We start from the raw sequence: 19,083 nt of genomic DNA, 5'->3' as shown, positions 1-19,083 counted from the left end.
CACATTTTCCATACTGAAGTATTTCTAAATTGTCTTACTCATTGCAATGTCTCATGCCTTTATTGTTGAACAATGCCAATTTTTTTAGTATCATGGATACCAATTATATGATTTATAAATGTCATCCACGTCATCAATTTATACCTTTTTAATTTTCACTTTTCAAAAATTTTGAAGTCTTTCTCACTCTTTGTAATTGATTTTACTAGAATCTCTAATTCAACTCAATACTAGAAGTGTTGGCTTGTTTATTGGTGAGTACTTTTCAAGTAGTGTGTCCAAACTTGGTCAAATTCTCAAGTTGGTTTAACTTACAACAAAACTCTAAAAGTCAGTTTTATCCACCCCAATCAAGTTTTTCTAGTGTAGTCAAACGACTTACCATTAAATTATCATTTCAATAATGTTATGGAATAACATGAATGGATTGTTTGAGCTTTCGCCTTTCAAAAAATTGAAAATATTTCCTGGCCAAAAATGTAAATGGAACAACGTACTAGTTGTTTATCCATTAGACTATCTTAATAGACGTTTACATCCATGGCATTTAATATTATATGTATAAAACCATCCAATTATGTATTAGGTGATCGATAGCTTGATTAGAATAGGGATATCGGCCACAAACCCACCCCCTGCCATTATGACTCCACACAAAGAAACAAGTCCAAGCTTCTCCTTCTCTACTTAAGTACTTGAATTTTAACACATATCACAGATCAAACTCCATTGTGAGCATTTTGGGGGACCTTCCTAACCTTCACAGTAATTGGTATGTGGATGAGTATTAATTCATACCATTCAATGCTCCTCTAAACTTAGCAACTCCAATAAATTCCACACTTTTCGGTGCCATTTTGAGGATATTGTGTTAGTATGCTCTATTTTTTTGGCATGAAGTCATGCATAGTGCTTTAAATGAAATCTATAATCATCTATTTATAGGAAGATTACAGTTATATTTCAATATATTATCACTGCCTATGTTTCAACGCGACCATGCCTCTCAGTTATCCCTTTGGTTCACGTTGTTTTCAATCCCTTCTCTATGAAACTTTGTCGAAATCAACCTTCATTATGGATAAATTCTTGGCACTTTATCACTGGAACTTAGTAACTTGACACCACTATTTCCCAATAGAACATGGTGTATAAGGAAAGGGAGGTACTCGTATTCTCAAAATATGCCCTGAAATTTGTGATGCAAAATTGTACGTTATAATACAAATTCCCTGATTAGAAAATATTGAAAATTAATGGAAAAACAAATATTTTCATGATATTAGAATCTAATAAAAATAAGGTCAAGGCTTTTGATTCATATTTATCTTTATGTGGTTTATCTTTAGCTAATATTTTTATACTCTCGCAAAAAATGTGCCTTCATAGAGTGCATTAGTAATTTTGGGAATGGAATATATCCATAAAATGCTTCTTTCAAAAATAAAATGATGGCAGTGACATACGAGGAGAAACCAAAATTTCTAGAACTATTATAATTTTATCAACTTTCTGTTAGGTTCCTATACCAATAGGTGTCATATCTCATGATTGACTGATGAAATGCCAAATATTTTCATCCCTTCCATGCTGCAAAGGTTCCATATTTCCAAAAAACCAAAAATTTTAAAAATGAAAAGAGGGTATGCCTTAAAAGAAAAATCAAAGGGAAAAAAGAATGAATTGGTCAAAAAGAAAGAAAATGAACCCCAAAGAAAAGACCTAGAAAGTGTGCTAGTCCAAAATGCCAATGCTATCCTGTTTTTGCAAAGAAGTTAAATGTGTACTTGGATGACTTCTGTCACATTGCATGGATGGCCAAATAGCTTAACCTTGACTAGTCCATGTTTAAATTTCTTGTTTTAGAGATAGAGAATGAAATCTGTCCAAATAGTTCAAGCTTGGCAGTTGAGTAGTCAGGTAGAGAAGCAAGGGAGCTCACCAGCTAAATCTGAGCCCCTGGAAGAGATAAGGGTAGACTTAGATAGAATTGCAGCTAAAAGAAAAGAAGAGAGTAAGGTTTTGGTAGTTCAAATGCACCCAAGGAAAAAGGAAGAAAAAATGTTAGGTGTATTAGGCTGGCTAGGCAGTTTTGATGTTGCAGAAGGAGGTTTGTGAACAATTTTGTCTTTTTAAGCTATTGAATCTCATGGATACCACAAGTGCCATGGCAAGGTGGCTACAAAACAAATGGAGCATGACTAATTTCCCTCCCCATTTGTCCAAGAACATTTACTAATTTCCCCTCAAGGACACTAAGATCTGCTCAGTGCACCTAGTTCACTTCATTTTATGAAAAGGACTAAGTGAAACTTTGTTTTTACTTAGGCAAAGGAAGCCAAATTTCTTGTGTAAAAATGCTTTTCTTCCGTTATGCTAAGCTTCCCAGAATTTGTGGCCTAGATCCTTTTTCATTTCCCTAAAAGCCTAAGTCACTCTTCAAACTTAGTGTTTTGTTTAAATCTACCTTTCACATTAACCTACTAAAATTTATATTATAATTCCTACATGAATATTTCCCCTCCCCTACTATATAACTATATAAAAACCCCAAAAAACTTAATATCCCACCCCGGGCTTAACTAAGGCCATATGTCAATGTTCTTAAGGGGGTCCAAGGTTTATCCGAAACCTTATGGACAACCCTCCCCACGCGCACACATAAACATTGGGATTTATTTAATGTTTGGTTGAATAAATAACCACACCCGAACATTTAACCAGAGTTTAAATACACTGCCCATACATTACAAAATGAAAGATTATATGGCGGGTCCCCACGCCATACAACTCCGCCAACTCCACCCACCATCGACCGTTCGGTCTTAGATTTCCCATCGGACGACCCACGTCAATATCGGAACCCCTATGATGACCGAACATTAGCCTCCGGGAAAATGGCAGTTTTTCCACCGTACAAGATCCACGTGGTGCTACCTAGATTTATCACATCCCCTCTGCCCAAAACAGCCTTTGTCCAAAAGCGGTGCAGGATAATACCATATACCGCCCCCCCTTTCTCCCCATTGACGTCATCACCCACGTCACCAACCACATCATCGCCCATGTCGTCTTCCAGCTCACCTCCGTGTCATCCGCCACGTCACTGCCAAGTCATCCACCGTACCCCGCTACACGACAAATATTACATCATGCTGACATCACTCAACCAAAGTGTGCCAAAACCCGCCAAAATCAAATTTTTTGTCAAAAAGGCATAAAATGTCGTTTTTTGTTCATTTTTATTTGTTTCTTCTGCACAACCTCTGCATGCTTTTTCACATCCAAAGCAGCATTTTGACTCTATAGTCAACCACCCAGCTAAATTCATTCCACAGCTCGGTCCCTCAACTCATTGAGCAACCTGCAAAACATACAGTACACTGTCAAAAACAGGTATTTACTCAATTTCCCCCAAACCCTGTGTATTTCTGATTTCTTCTCTAAGTTACATCCATAAAACTAAAAATCCCACGAATTCAGTCTATAGCTCTTGAAAATACACTCCAACCATCCCTGTTTTTTTACATTATTCCACAAACCACCTATTTTATCCATTTTCCGTAAGAAAAACATACTTCCACAATTAAAAAGACAGTGTTGCCTTCAAACCCATGCACTGTAATCTCTGTTTTTACCCATTTTTCTAGGAAATCCCTCAAACTTTGTCCCCCACTGCAAAATTCACTCACAAAGCTAAATTCAAGTCGTTTCGGCCTGTAAATTCCGTAGAAAGGACCTAAAAGTGTTATTTACCTACTGTTGCTACATAAAGCCCAAATTTGAAATTGAAAAACCACAAAAGATAGAATGATGGAGGCTCCAATGGCCCTCAATGTTTCCCCCCTCAATGCACCACACAAAGAATTGGAATGGTTGCCCCTTACTGACAGAGATTTCCAGATTAATGACTTAATTGATGACAAGCCTCACCTCCAAGCTTTTTGTGAAATTAGGAATAGCTACCATAGCAATGCTGATGTCTATGGAATTTGGGAGTCCAACATGCCCATATACTACCTGTCTTCAGTAAATGTGCTCCCTGATATCATCCACTTATGCTGTGCCAATTATGACCCCACTCAAAGAGCAGTTATGAATCCATCTAGGACTGTCTTATTTCACATTACCCCTAAATCCATAAATGAGATGCTACACTTTAAGCCAACTCAGCCTCTGGCTCCTCTCTCCATGGAATTCTTGCTTGACCAAGGTGCCAAACTACCCAGTTCAAAGATAACCAGAATTGCCCAATTATTCATGAGACCAGATCGCCAGCCTAGGCAGCCACCTCCTTTTAATCAGGTTTGGTTCAATGAAGCTGGAAAATTCATTACTGATATGATTTCCTACATCCTAGGATTTAAAACCAATGAGTATATTGATGAGACAACCTCAGTTTTGATGTCCATGTTTACTCGAGGACAACCCCCTACTGTCAAATATGATTATGCCACCTTCATAGCTGATAAGATCCTTGAGAAATTTAAGAAACTGGACAGAGAAAGAGTGTTTAAATATACATCATACATATATCATCTGCTTTTGTACAATCAACTAGATAGTTTTCAAATTCCCCTTAGAAAATTGGATCTCAAAGGAGAGGGAAGGTTTGTAATCTTCTGGACCTCAGTCTTCCTCTATGTTAGTGAATCCCCTTATACATATTGTGTATTCATTGACCTGTTCATACATCCAACCTCTTCTTTATTAATGACAACTCCTCTTGCCAGACTCTCTGCTGAAATGTAGAAAATTTTACATCTCTCAAAAGGCTACAGTATAGGTGACTGGTAGTTTTACTAGAATCATGCTGAGATCAGGATATATGGTTGGGAGCTATGCCCCTATAAGCTGCCAATATATGTACCTATGAGACTGTTTTCCCTGGAATACTTCAGGCAATTTATTAGCTCAGATTTGACTCATTTCTATGGTGCTAGGAAAAAGGCTCAGCTCAAAATAAGAAATCAATTGGGCCCTTTTTTCTTCAATAAAAGGGAAGCCTGGGAGGAGGTTGATAAGATTTAACCTAAGCTGAAAAAAAGCTTTTATTGGGCACCATATGACCCTGAACATTTCATAAGTTATAGAAAAGTGAAAAACAAGCTTACAACATATGTTCACCACAAAATCCCTGAAATTCAACAATATGCTAACCAACATGAATGGGTAGAAGGCACATTAGTAGAAGAGGTTATTGAGGAAGAGAAATTGGAAAAATCCATGAAAAAGCTTGGAAAAACACTTGACCTAGACTCTTTTGGACAAGTATCCTTCAAGTTACCTCAGCACATAGGAGGTGATACATCTTTTGCTGGGACTTCTGAGCAGCCTACACAAAAAGCTAGCAAGGGGTCAGAAAAGGGCAAAGAGGTAATAGGTTCAGAGCAGGACATAATGACAGACCAGCCAACCACATCAAAGGAACAAGGCGAAGGGCAGGTCCCCCCATCACAAACAAAAGCACCATAAATCCTTGTACTACAAACTCCTCTAAATGAGGAAAGAAGCAAGAAAAGGGACAGGCAAGAAGACACACTGATCAACGGTCCTAAAGAGCAACCAAGGGAGAAAAGGTAGAGATTGAACCCCCTATCGAAGGAGGAATTCATTCAGGAGACCACAGACAGTCCAAGGGAAGAAAGAGTGGTTAGCTAGGATACATCCCCGGTCACAGAAACATCGACTAGTTCACACAGGCAGGAGATTGGAAGACAACATAGTGTGGAATTCTCTTCTGCCAAGCAGCAAAGTAGGAAAGGCTCTGACATTAAGAGAACATTTACTGAAATAAAGGCAAAAAATGAGCCAATAAGAATTCAACTTTATAATCACTTGCTGAATATGGCCCCCACAAATCAACAAAGGTTAATGTCAGCATATGACATTCAAGAAGGAAAGATGATCTTGAGTCACCTCAAGCCCAAAATGCAACAACCACAGTTAGCTGTTGATTACATCAGGACCAATCTAGAAGTATTAGCCAAAGACGTCCAGCCAATGGACCAAATTGAATTACATAACAAAACCCGAGAAATGGTATACTCCACATTGTCAAATAAGACATTTCTGGCCCACAAACTGTAGAATTCTTTAAACAATACCTCTGCCCAATTTGAGTTGGAAAGAGCTTCCTCTTTAGCCAAGGATAACAGAATCAAGTCCTTGTAAGAGATTATCATAGAGATGGGACATGATCCCAAGGATGCTAAAGGCATCAAAGCATTAATAGAAAAGAAGGAAGAATACATTACAACTCTCAGGAAGTAGCTCAAGCTACCCATTACCATGCATCCCCAAACTACAAAGATTGTTGAACAAAAATCACAGGAAGATACAATGGACCTACTAATGAAAATGAATGAGAGACTAGCAGAAACGGAGAAGGCATTGGAGAAAGCACTGTAAGGAAAACAAGGAGAGTCAACCTCCCAGCCATCTCAAACAGCTCCAATAGTTACAACTTCTCCTTCTACAGTCACAACAACAGTCCCTCCTACTGTCCCAACATCAACAACATCAAGTACTTCAACAACAACAGCAACAGGCAGCAGAATTACCATGACTACTAAGGAACTGATAAAGGCTATTGAGGATCTAAGATTCCAAATATCAGAGTTAAAATATACTAAAGAGAAATTGGCCAAGTTGGAAATAAGTTATGACAAATCCAAAATGACTGTGGCAGAAAAAACAAGAGAGGTAAAGGCATTGGAAAAGGACCTCTTATTAGACAAGCCTCTGGGAGAAATCGGGAGCATTCTTTGGGCCAAAATTGGGCAATCCATCTCTAATATATGAAAATCAATACAGATAATTCATGAGCAGATTGATTTGGTAGCAGCAGCTCAAGAAGAAATTCAAAAGGCCAGGGATTCATTGGGACACATGCCCGAACAGGCCAATAGGCTAATACATTTCTTGAACACCCACACCAAGGAAGATTTGGCAGCACTAGATATTAGGGACAGGATAGGCACCATCCTGATGATCAAAAGGGTTCTAACCATTAGGAACTTCATACAAAATCTGGAGAGTAAGTGCCAAGGCATGCAAATGGAGATAAATGCTTTCACACAGAAGTTTACAGCTTTGGAGGAAAAGGGTCTGCCCAGTTTATTAATTGATGACTATAGACTAATGACACATTCAAACTATGTGTATAGGTTGAATACATATGTGGATAATCAAGTCACAACATCATCAAGTTCTGCAAGAGAGAAGGCACTCCCATCTGGACAAAGACTGTATGACAATTTAGAGAATTTATTTTTCATTGAGCATGAAGTGAGACATCTTTTCACGGTCCAGCCTACTTTCCTCAGGTACACAGATGCTCATGAAACTCTAATCAAAATGTGCAGAGACCAATTACTAGATGACCAATGGTGGCAGAGTATGTTGGAAATTTTGTAGGCATATTTCAAAGTTTTGATTATTTTTCTAGAACATAACAAATGCCATAAAGTGAAGAAAAGAGCAGACAGAAAATCGCGTTGGGTAGCAGTCAATTAAAGCGTAGGAAAAAGCACTTGAGAAAGCAATGCCAATAGTGTGGAAGTTCACTAAAGTATCCATCGGCTGACTCGCTAAGCAAATAATCAATGCATCTCACCAACTGAGCGGCCAACACAACATCTCTTACTTCTGCATTCATTTCTCTCTATTCCCAAGAGCATTTACTCCTTCTGTAGAGTAGGTGAAAGAAGTTATTGCAAGATATTATATCTTTGAGATATTTTGTAAACATTTTTGTACAAATACCTCCCCAAGCTAAGTATTAGGGGTTGGTGGTACCATTCTGGAACTATGCTTTAACTTTGAGAACTCTTCTTAATAAAATATTGCTGGAATGCTCTGTTGCTGAACTTGTTGGATGTGGATTTGATGGTAGAGGACCATGTTACAGAATTCTCATATTATCTCATGAATCAATAAGTCTTTTTAACTCATGTTTTAACTGTTTCTATGTTTTATATATCATTTATATATCATATTATGAGTAATAGGAAAAAGAATAACCCAGAATTTACTTAACTGTACTCTGTGTTCAATTTCTATTATTATTTATGTTTTCTTCAGGATTAGCATAAACAGGAATTCTTAACTGCTCCTGTTTCCATGGTTCTTACACCTTGAATATAACTAAGGAATTCTTAACTTCTCCCTAGTAATATTCATCAACTTTCCCTCTGTTAGCATGATGAAGCATTCTTGATTGCCCTTCATCCCATGACTCCATCTCACCTGATTCCAGCTTACAAGTTGTTCCATGGTTAATTATCTTGCTCTGTAATATCCCCCTCTTTCAAAGAAACCATATCCATAGTTCATCCTCACAAGACTCCATCAGCCCAATGGACTGAACTTCTTATGTTTCACATCCTTGTTCTGTAGAATATTACCATCCAAAAATCAAACAAATACCTGCACTTCATTACTAGCCTAACATATAGCAAAACAAAGCTAAATCATAAAGAGAGAGCCCTCTTTGGCTGTAGATTAGCTAGAATTTGCATCTAAAAGATTGGTTAGTGGTTACCTCGGTCGTATTCCATTTTTCTCAGAAATTTGGGGAACAACCTGAGTGATAACATCATTGGCGACTCCGCTGGGGACTAGAATGACTGTTTGTTACTGTTTTCCATTTTCTAAAGCTACAAATGGAGCCTGAAGTTAGCCAAGTAGCATTTGAAACTATTTTTCTATGCAATTACAGTAGTAAATAAACGTTACTTCAGTCTATCTCCAGTCTAGTTTTAGGCTTTGAACATCTGTCTCAAAAAATTTGATCAGTTTCCTTTTGTTTTCAAAGGATCTTCATGAAAATTCAAGACTCTCACAATTCATAATTTCCTACAAAGATATTGTCAAAAGCTGTATTCTTCAAACACTTCTAGACAATACTAAAAAATATATTTAGAAGTTGGCTCCAAAGAAGAAAATCCGTTATACTAGATCAAATCTAGATTCAAACCCTCCAGCTGTCTTTGAAAATCCTAACTTTATCTCTAAGAACATTAGAAGACAAGGAGGTCTAGAAAATTATACTGATTTAAATCTTGACGCACTTCAGCAGAACTCTATCCAAACTGAACTTGCTCCCAGAAAAGCAACAGTCCTTTCTACTGTTACTACAGCTTCTTCTAGTTCACCATCATCACTTCAAAGCATCTTTTCCACCCCCCCATCCACTACATTTATCTCAGTTGTTATCCCCATCCTCCTAGATGTTCCATTTATCCCTGTTAATATGCCAAATCAATATGCTCCTTTGCAATTGCCTACAAATCCAGGTGCTATGCCTCAAGATTATCAAAGCAAGATTACCTATTTTTATGGTACTGGCACCTACACAGCACAAAAGAATACCAAGAAAATTATGGATTATTTTGAGAACTATGAAATTGATGATAATGATGTTAGAATGAAAATTTCTGTCCAAAGCGCTACAACTATTGGAGGAGAAACAATTATATGCAAAAAGATCCAAATGTTTCTTTGGAGTCCAGGAGGTGGAATATTTGGGTCATATTGTATCTCATGAAGGAGTTAAGGTAGACCCTAGCACAATTAAATCCATTAAGGAATGGAAAATCCCCACATCCATAAAGCATCTGCGAGGATTTCTTGGGTTGACAGGGAATTATCGCAAGTTCGTTAAGAATTATGGGAGAATAGTAGCACCTCTAACAACATTATTGAAGAAAGATTCATTTTCATGGACTCCGGAAGCAACAAAGGCCTTTAAACATCTTAAAGAGGCAATGTGCCAAGCACCGGTCTTAGCTACACTGAACTACACAAAAACCTTTATTGTGGAATGTGATGCTTCAGGAAATGGAATTGGTGTTGTTCTAATGCAAGATGAAAGACCCATTGCTTTTGAAAGTCGTCCAATCAAGGGAAAGTTTTTAAGCAAATCTATTTATGAGAAGGAAATGTTGGCAATACTCCATGCACTTAAGAAATGGTGACCCTACCTAATGGGAAGATAGTTCAAGGTAAAAACGGATCATGATAGCCTTAAATACTTTTTAGAACAAAGATTATCCTCTAAAGAGCAACAAAAGTGGGTCACAAAGATGTTGGGTTATGACTTTGAAATCATCTACAAAAAAGGAAAGCAAAATGTGGTGGCAGATGCACTCTCAAGAAAGGATGAGGATATGGAAGCATTGTTGTGTGCCATTTCTATTATCCAACCAGATTGGATAAACGAAGAAAAGGAGGAATGGAAGAATGATGAAGAAGTGTGGGCACTTATTCAAAAGCTACAACAAGATTCCAGTACTTCTGATACATTTAGCTGGAAAAATGATTCGTTATGGTACAAAGATCACTTGTACCTCTGTAAGAATTCCCAGCTAAAACAAAATATTCTTATGGAATTGAACACTTCTCCCTTAGGAGGGCACTCATGATTCTTAAAAACTTACCACAGGGTTAAGAAGGAAGTTTTTTGGGATGGCCTTAAATCAGATATTCAAAAGTTTGTGGCGGAATGTTTTGTTTTCCAACAAAATAAAGTTGAAACAATTAAGACACCAGGTCTATTACAACCTTTATCCATTCCAAGCCAACGTTGGGAGGAGGTTTCAATGGATTTTATCACAGGTTTACCCAACTCTGAGGGAAAGAGTGTCATCATGGTGGTAGTTGACAGACTTACCAAGTATGCACACTTTTGTGCATTATCACATCCATTTAAAGCCAGTACAGTTTCTACTACATTTATGGAAACAGTTCAAAAGCTACATGGAAATCCAAAGATTATTGTAAGTGACGGAGATCCCATTTTCACTGGAAATTTTTGGACAGAATTATTTTCTTGTCTTGTTACTCAGTTAGCTCATAGCTCATCTTATCATCCTCAATCTGATGGGCAAGAGATAGTAAACAAATGTTTGGAAGGATATCTTCATTGCTTTGTATCTGATAAATAGACACAATGGGTCAAATGGTTGCCTCTAGCTGAATGGTGGTATAACACTTCCTTCCATACAGCAACAAAAATGACCCCATTTATGGCACTTTATGGGTACCAACCACCATCAATCACATCATATTTAAGAGAAAATTCTAAGGTTCAGGCAGTGGAACATCACATCAAACATCAACAACAAGTCCTCCAACTCTTAAAGGATAACCTCATGTTGGCACAAAATAGAATGAAACAACAGGCAGATCAACATCGCAGTGAAAGAAGTTTTGATGTAGGTGATTGGATATTCCTACAGATACAACCATATAAGCAAATGTCCCTAAAGCAAGCTAAGAAGGATAATAAATTATCACCAAAGTATTATGGTCCGTACAAGGTGTTGGAAAAGATTGGTACGATGGCATACAAATTGGAGCTTCCTGCAGCTTCTCGATTGCACTCAGTTTTCCATGTTTCATGTTTAAAGAAGGTTATAGGCGACAAGCTCCCAGTTCAAACAATATTGCTAGAACTTGACGAGGAAGGAAAAATTATATTGGAACTGGAAGCAGTCACAGAAACAAGAACTCGACAACTACGAAATCGATCAATTTCAGAGTATATTATCAAGTGGAAGAACTTATCCGCTGAAGATTCCACATGGGAGGATGAGAATTTTATGTAGAAGTATCCAGAACTGCTCAAGCGTTGATGACAACACCTTTTTGAAGGAGAGGGGCATGTTGGGTCCCTATAATACTAGTGATTACCCCATTAATATTGTAGTTATACCCCTTATTTATATTGTTGTGCCCCTATTACCTCCATATTGTTATTTCTGTGCCCCATAGAATCCCTCTATTATTATTTTTGTGGCTTTATATTATTATTGTTAGGTCGGCTGGATTATATTGTGACTCCTTAGACTCCTATATATAGAAAGGAGTTTTTGTCATTTGTATCATCCAAGAATTGTTCATTTATGTAATGTAAAGGAGGTTCCCACTCGAAGAGGCTGAATTCTAAGGCGTTGATCTCTCTTTTCTATCTTTTCTTGAGCTGGTTTCTTGAGCTGGACTTAAAGTTACATATCCGAGAACCAAAAGAGCCACTGGATCACTCTATTTCATGAACCAAAGGAGGCCACATGGACCCATACCTTACTAGCAGGAACTGCAAGGGACATCTGAGACCTATTACAACCCCTATCAAGCCACTTCCATGCCTTCTTGGGGTCCCCCTGCTCATCCTTCCTAGTTCACACCTCCTCCTTGTTCCTTCGTAGATCCATGTTATGCCCAACCAACTGCTCATTTGTTTCACTCTTATGCTCAGCCACAACCTCAGTGGAATGCACCTCATTAGGGATGGAGGCCCTAGTACAACTCTCCTCCCGCTCATTTTCCTCCACCACCTACCCATCCACATCCATCTCAAATATACACCCCCACTCAGCTACTCGTACTGCCATTTCCAAACCCCCACATTGGAATAGCTCAACCCAATTGCAAAGTTGAGGCACAACATGTCCAAATGACTCCTTTTGAGCTCAATGATCTTCACCATAGCTCAGGAAGAATATTGCAAAAAAGAGATTATCTTGAAAGCATTGAAGGACCACATCCAACAAAAGAAGATTCAAAAGAGGAGATCAAAGAAACATGGGCTGCAATTGATGAAGAGAAGACATCATAATCAGAGATCGAGAGAGTTCCCTCATGGTTACCATCAAATCCCCCATGTACTCAAGGGAAAAGTTAGCAAACAGAGGAAAATGAGAAGATCATGGTAGAAGGTGACATGAAGAATGATCCAGATCAGCAAAAGAACCAAGGATATCAAAGCTATATTGAGATATGGTTTCAGACGGTCACTAAGTTGCAGCAATACTCTCTTCTTCAGCTATGTTTGATCCCTTCAAAGTCAAATCATTTGGTCTCTGAAATCCAGATAGTTGTCAAAGCATGCATTTCAAGCCTCCACATCATTTTGTCTCTAATCTCGATGTGCACATGGCTCCATTGGAAGTATTATTATACTTGAGAACAATTTTTTTTTTTTAAGTAGGGTAGGGTAGAGAAAAAAAGAGAAAAAAAATGAAAGAAGAAAAAAATGAAAAAATGGAAATAAGAGGAAAAATATAAGGTGAAAACCCCTCGGAGTTGCCTTAGATTGGCTCATTGATTGAAAACCTCCATGAGGTAGTCAATGGGTTGGAAAAAATAAGAAAAAAGAGAAAAGAAAAAGAGAATAAGATCCTTGGGTGAAAACCTCCCTTGGAGGCGCCGAAGGCAGGCAATTAGGGTGAAAACCTCCCTTTGAGGCACCCAAGGCAGGCAATTAGGGTGAAAACCTCCATGAGGCGCCCTAGTTGTTTTCAAAAAAGAAAAAAAGGAAAAAAGAAAGCAAGACTAATCTCTATGAAAAATTGCAGGTTGCAGTGAATACTTTGTAGGAAAAGAGGGCATGAAAAACGAGGACAGGAGTCCATACTAGGCTCCAAGACATCCCTTCAAACACTCCCTCCATGGCCACTCACCTCTCCTAGGATTTGGTCACATTCAGGTCAAGATTTGGCTTTCTACAGGAAGTTCCAGGCTTTTCTATAGGAAGTTCCAGGCGTTTCTACAGGAAATTCTGAATTTCTATAGGAAACATCCTGTAGAACCTTCGGACGAACCAAATTCAATTTTAAAAGGGAAACTAATGGTTGGAATCTGTTGGTTAGGCCTGCAAGCACCCTTGTTTCCATCCCTCACCTTTCTCCATCATTTTTTCCACCTCATTGTGCTTCTACAGGAAGTTCCTGTAGAAATTAAAGGAAGCTAGAAATGGATTTCAAAAAGGCGGTTTGGCAAACATGATAGCTTCCTAAAGGGTTCATAAGTCCTCCTGCAATCTTCAAACTCCTCCTCCATCATCTCCATGCCTACATCACAGCCCAAGCTCATTTTCTTTACCATGCAAAAAGTTGCAGAATGCTTTGAGGAAAAAATACATAGAACAGAATTTGTTTTTCCCTAGCTTGAAAACCGTGCATCCATTTTCAAAAATGTTACAGGGGGAGTTGTATAGGGATGATGGAAACATGCCCGAGCAATTTCAGCCAATTCTGGTGCACGGTTTCCAATAAATCAATCGCCATCACCTTCAGCTATTTTTGCATTTTCTCCATATCCGTGCATCCGTTTCAAAACATGTTTCATGGGGGAGATGCACATGGGTGATAGTAGCCTACCCAAGCAGTTTCAGCCGATACCAATGCATGGTTTCTGAGAAATTGATCTTTGTAATCTTCAACCATTTTCCATTTTTCTTGAAATCTGTGCATCCATTGATTGCAATTTTGCTATGGTAGGTGCATAATGATGATAGGAACATGCTAAAAATGTTTCAGATCGATCCGGTCTATTGTTAGGGAGCAATGGCGAAAACAAGTTTTTGTCCTGTGAAAATTCAACATTAGCAACTTGAGGGTGCAAATGTGAACGTGGAAACAAATTCTTGCAGTGTAGATCTGACCAGAGGATACCTGAACAAGAAAAATGGCCATGAATTAGAAACCAAGCCATGATGCAACCACAGAAACAAATTCAGTAGCAAAAAGCACCTCACAGTAGCCACATTCGACTTCCAGGTACGTGACTAAACTCGTTCCTCTGATTGCATGACTATAACATGAAAACTGCATGAGAAATGAGATGGTGGTAAATAAAAAATCGGTGTCTAGCTAACTGGCCACCCTCATCCAGTTCAACTGTGCTCGATGGGTGAATATGACACGTGCGCTCAGCCATCTCAGGTGGAAATCAGGAAACCGGTAGTGGTGACTATTTGATCTTCAATGTAATTTATGGAGTGATCACAAGTAGGAAATAGGATGTTTCGTGGCAGCACTACCATCTTCATGAGCCAGCGCACATTTTGGCCACTTCACTCCCCCACCGCAAATCACGTCGCAATTAAAAATGCTCGACTGACTCTCACCACCCGCTAATTAATTTGCACTTGCAACATTCTTAGCTGAAGTATGTGCCCTCTGCTCCCACAATTTGTTAACCTATCATCCTCCACTAAGCTTTACGGCCTGTTTCAAAATTCTCTTACGTCCCAAGCTCGTTCAGAAGCGCCGTGACATCCTACAGAAGTCAGCAACGTGTTCTATAGGAAGAGGCTCTACAAGAAATATAGCACAATCTTCCGGAGCAGAGAAAATGGATTTTTCTTCGACAAATTTGGAGTCTCGAGAAAGGTAGGATCGAAAACACTCTTCCATGTATGATATACTCCAAAAAGGTGATGAATTGATCTGTTTTGAATTGGAGGGTTAGAGACAAGTTTGCCTGTGGGTCAAAATAGCAGTTTACTTGTGGTTGCATGAAATTTCTTTGTTGGTTCTTCATCAATATTGTCCTCCATAGTTCCTATTAAAACATTTTTTCTCTTGTAGAAAAGATAAAGCACTGGCAAGGCTAACCTGTGTGAAAAAATGTGAATTTTACATGGTTATATGGATGCTGGGGGGTGGAAATTGAGCTCTGCACTCTGTCTAGGGAAACCAAAGCCTTCCTTTTGTACACAGAAAGTCGAGTTTCTTAAAACCAGGGAACTAGTACATAGTTAAAACATAAACACCTGAGGGATGCTGTCTTCATGTTCGAAGAAGGAAACCATAAAACAACAAGCCCTTTCTGATCAAATCACAAACTAGAATAGAGCACTCTCACCATGCCAAGAGGGTTTATCAGAAAGGAACCCTCGGATTCCAGAAAATTGCGTGAAACTCCCTAGGTGGTGAACCTATTCACCCGTGCCAATTGGATGACCTTTTGTGACAGAATTCAAGGTCATGACGATGAAGTAACATAAGAGTTCTTAATGTCCCTGCAGCCTAAAACAAAGACACTGGCCACTATGGATTTCAAAGGGTTGACCCTAAAGCTTACCCCACCACTAATTAGAAGAGAAAGCCAGTGAAAAAGAAACACAGGACAGACCGCCACAGAGAGAACAAGAAGAGAAACAAGGAAAAGGCCAAGTTGCAAAGCCTAAAGCTGTGGGAGGAACAATGGCACAAACACCCAGGGAGAAGATATTGAAGAGCAGGGAAAATAAGACTGAAAAATTCCAAACAAGTGAGGACAAAACCAAGGAAACCACACCAAAATTAAAAGAGAAGACACCCCCAACCAAGCAGACCGAAATCGTGAAGACAATTTCTACAGGAAGCCAGAAAGCAGTCAACATAGGACTTTCTACAGGAAGCATGGAGACAGGGCAACAAAAGGAAAAATCGCCTAAGATTTTAGCCAGGGAGGCAGCAGCTATGCTGGCCACCCTAAGCACATCTCGAAATCAAAAAGGGAATTGAAAGAGGGAGCCTTCCATGTATTTTAAGGCAAGAAGGAGCATGCGGATAAAAATTGGCAAACCCCAACCACTGTCAAAAGAGCCAATCACGATTTTAGACACCCCAGCTACACAAAAGGAGAGGTCTCCCTCAAAGGCATCCATCACCTATGAACGAGGAAGCCTGAAGACATCCACTTGGAGAGAAAGAATGAAAATGTTGGACACAAAGGCCTCTTTACAGGATGCTGAGACAGTTCTACAAGAAGCTAAGAATTCTCTAGGAAAAGGAGAGCAGGCAGTGGGAAGAAGCAGAGAGAAAAGCATGGTTTCATTACCGAGAAGATGAAATCACTTCAAAAGCTTGTAATGATAGAGAGGCCACCAAGGGCATCAAAGATAAGGAGATAGATTAGTTGCTCAGAGGATGAGAAACACTTTCAGTAGGGGGTGATGATGAGCCCCAAAAATGGATAATTATATGGGCTCATTCAACCTCCTAATTTGACTTAATCCACCATTCTCATTATTTTATTGCATGTTTTTTATTATATTTATGCTAATAGAGTGAATTGGGTTGGTCATTATGCCAACAAGTATAATCTGTGCTTTATGCAATCTTTTTGGTCAATTTGGAGACAAAACCAAAGGTTTAAATGAGCACTTGGAAGCCAAATTCGTGGAGAGGATTTTTAGGAAGGTGTCCCCTTCATTTATGGGCCCTTACCTCAAATTCTCCACCATCAGCTCGAAGTTCAAGGGCCACCAAATCAATTATCACAAGGGCAGCCAAGCAAGTCAAGTAGGACTGCTGTTAACTGCAAGATTTAGGCAGCCGAGTCCCTAAAGTTGAGGAGGACTGTTGGGGTCGTCAATTTGTATAAATAAGAGGGCTTAGGGCCTCATTTTAGTTAGTCTTTTTGTTGGCAGAATTTAGCTAGTTTGTAGTTCGATTTTATTATTTTTTAGGCAATAAGTTAGCTCTGCATTTCAGCACATTTTCAAGTTTTCCTTGTGGACAATTTTTGGAATGTAACTATTCTTTTGATCAATAAAGATGAATCCATATTTGCACCAACTCTAATCTCTCTTAGGAGGCTTTAGATCTTGGGATTGGGCCCATCTCAAGTGCCCAATACCTCCTTTGTTTACTTTGATGTGTCTTTGTTGTATTCTTAGAGTAAAATCTGTTATTTAGATTAAAATATTGCCTTGTTAATTAGGTCATTTTTGATGATTAACATAGCTTTTCATGTTCAGATTTACTTGATAGGTTAATCACAGGGAAGATCTTCAAAAAAAGGCTACCTTGAGTTGGAATCATGAGTTGGGACCAAGGTGACCTTGCTGCCACCAAAAACACTGTCTTTGCTTCATCATGCAAGTATTAGTGTTGGATTCTTAGTTGTCAAACTTGATATCAGTTTTGATTGCATGCATAGGGTTATGATTGCTTAGTTGCATAGTTATTTCATCTGATTTCATTACACATAAACTTTTTTTCCATTTCTTTGCTGCTATCTAGGTTAGAATAGGTTAATGTAGATAGGTCTTTGACTTTCCAAGTCCTTGTTTGTGTCGTTTGAAAAGCAACTTGCAGAGCACCTGTTATACTTCGCTATCTACCCATAGTCCATCAATCCCACCTGTGTCATCCTCTACTTCAAATCCTCACCTTACATTTTCCACGTTCCCTCTCTTTGGCCTAATTTTCATATTTTTGTGCAACATTGCCTTATCCCTCCTTGAACAAATCCGACCATCTTGATCACCTCTCAGCTCCATCCACCAAGTCCTGGACCTCCTCACACCCTTATCTAGCCTCCGTACCCACCTCTCCACCTTCCTTCACCCATCAACCCTCAAAAATCCCATTTCGGAATATCATGTAGAAAATTACAGACATACTGTAGAAATTCCCAAACATCGTGTAGGACCCCTGCAGACTTCCGGTAGAAGCTCACGAATGAGGTTTCTTGATAGCCAAACTTTGTGAAACTCTCTGGAAGGGTGTTAGGGACCCCTTGGGCCCTCTCTGAACCTTCCCAGCATCCTCCAAGCATTTCCTCTCACCAATCCACCTCTGCACAGTCAAAAACAGTTAAATCACATGCATAATAATTCTGCCAACTTACTCAAAAATACAAAAAGATGTTTTTTATATATTTTATTGCAGAAGTAGCTTAGTCACATGCATTTTACCTTTCCAAAAGTCAATGGCATCCATTTCCACTGCTTCCATCACTTTTCTTGCACCACTAGGGTTAGTTGGTAAAACTAGGGTTTGTTAGGGTTTGCATTTCCTTTCCGCATTCAGTTTCTTTCTGCAAGAAGATTAGCCTCCTTTGAGTTAGCTTTCATCCATCAGTTAAAAAGTTTCTTCTAAGTGATCATAGGAATTGGCTTAATCTCCTAGCGGACTTGTGCCAGCTGATCAAGTGACTGTTGCGGCAAGAGCTAGTACTTGTGCATATAGCACCATCGCTCCAAAGTTTGTTACGAACTACCGGGTTGATAAAATTAAAGAAGGGAGTCCCAAGAGTTGCAGAATTATTGCTACAATACTAGGGCCCACCACATACAATGCATATATGTTTCTTACCTGGTGATCTTCATAAGGACAAGGATAAGTACAAAGCTTGAGTACAAAACTTCATTATTTGATGATGAGTCACTCATTTCTTTTATGCTATTATCATCATGCCTTCAAAGATGCATAAAGTTCATATGGTGAAATTATGATGCAGGATTCCTATAGTTATTGACCCTCACATGGTTGTGGATTGTTGCTATTGATGGTATCAAGA

This window comes from Pinus tabuliformis, chromosome 5_2, assembly GCF_031772625.1.
Source record: "Pinus tabuliformis cultivar Carrire ecotype Pingquan chromosome 5_2, CPIR1, whole genome shotgun sequence".
NCBI classification, from domain to species: Eukaryota; Viridiplantae; Streptophyta; class Pinopsida; order Pinales; family Pinaceae; genus Pinus; species Pinus tabuliformis.
This window is presented reverse-complemented; position numbering follows the sequence as displayed.